Source organism: Nestor notabilis, unplaced genomic scaffold (assembly GCF_000696875.1).
Source record: "Nestor notabilis isolate BGI_N333 unplaced genomic scaffold, ASM69687v1 scaffold927, whole genome shotgun sequence".
Lineage (NCBI taxonomy): Eukaryota > Metazoa > Chordata > Aves > Psittaciformes > Psittacidae > Nestor > Nestor notabilis.
In genome coordinates, this window is record NW_009935901.1 from 49,195 (window position 1) to 49,615 (window position 421).

A 421-nucleotide genomic window follows, 5' to 3' on the forward strand; every position below is an offset into this window, starting at 1 on the left:
AGTGCTGGGGAATGGTTGGACTGGATGAGCTTAAAGGTCTTTCCAAAATAGTTGATTCTGTGATTCTATGGACATGACCTTGAATGCCCACTCCCTGGACAAGGGAGGCTTGCCCAGGGGCAATTCTCAAGCCCCCTGCCATGCCCAAACTTGGACCCCAGGAGAGGGGAGGCTCTGCCCAGGTCTCCCACCTGCTCCACAGGCAGCATGACCCTAGCCATGGAGCCCCTGCTCCTCCTCCGTGGGCAACCTTCCCTGCCATCTGGAAGGAAGAGAAAACACTGAGCAAACAGTGGAAGGGCTTTCCTACTCCTGCCATCACTGCTATCACCCACTGCTGTCACCCACAGCTCTGGGAGCTTCCAGTTTCCTAATTCTTTAGTGATTCAGGCTCTCTGCTACATCAGCAAAGTCAACAGCT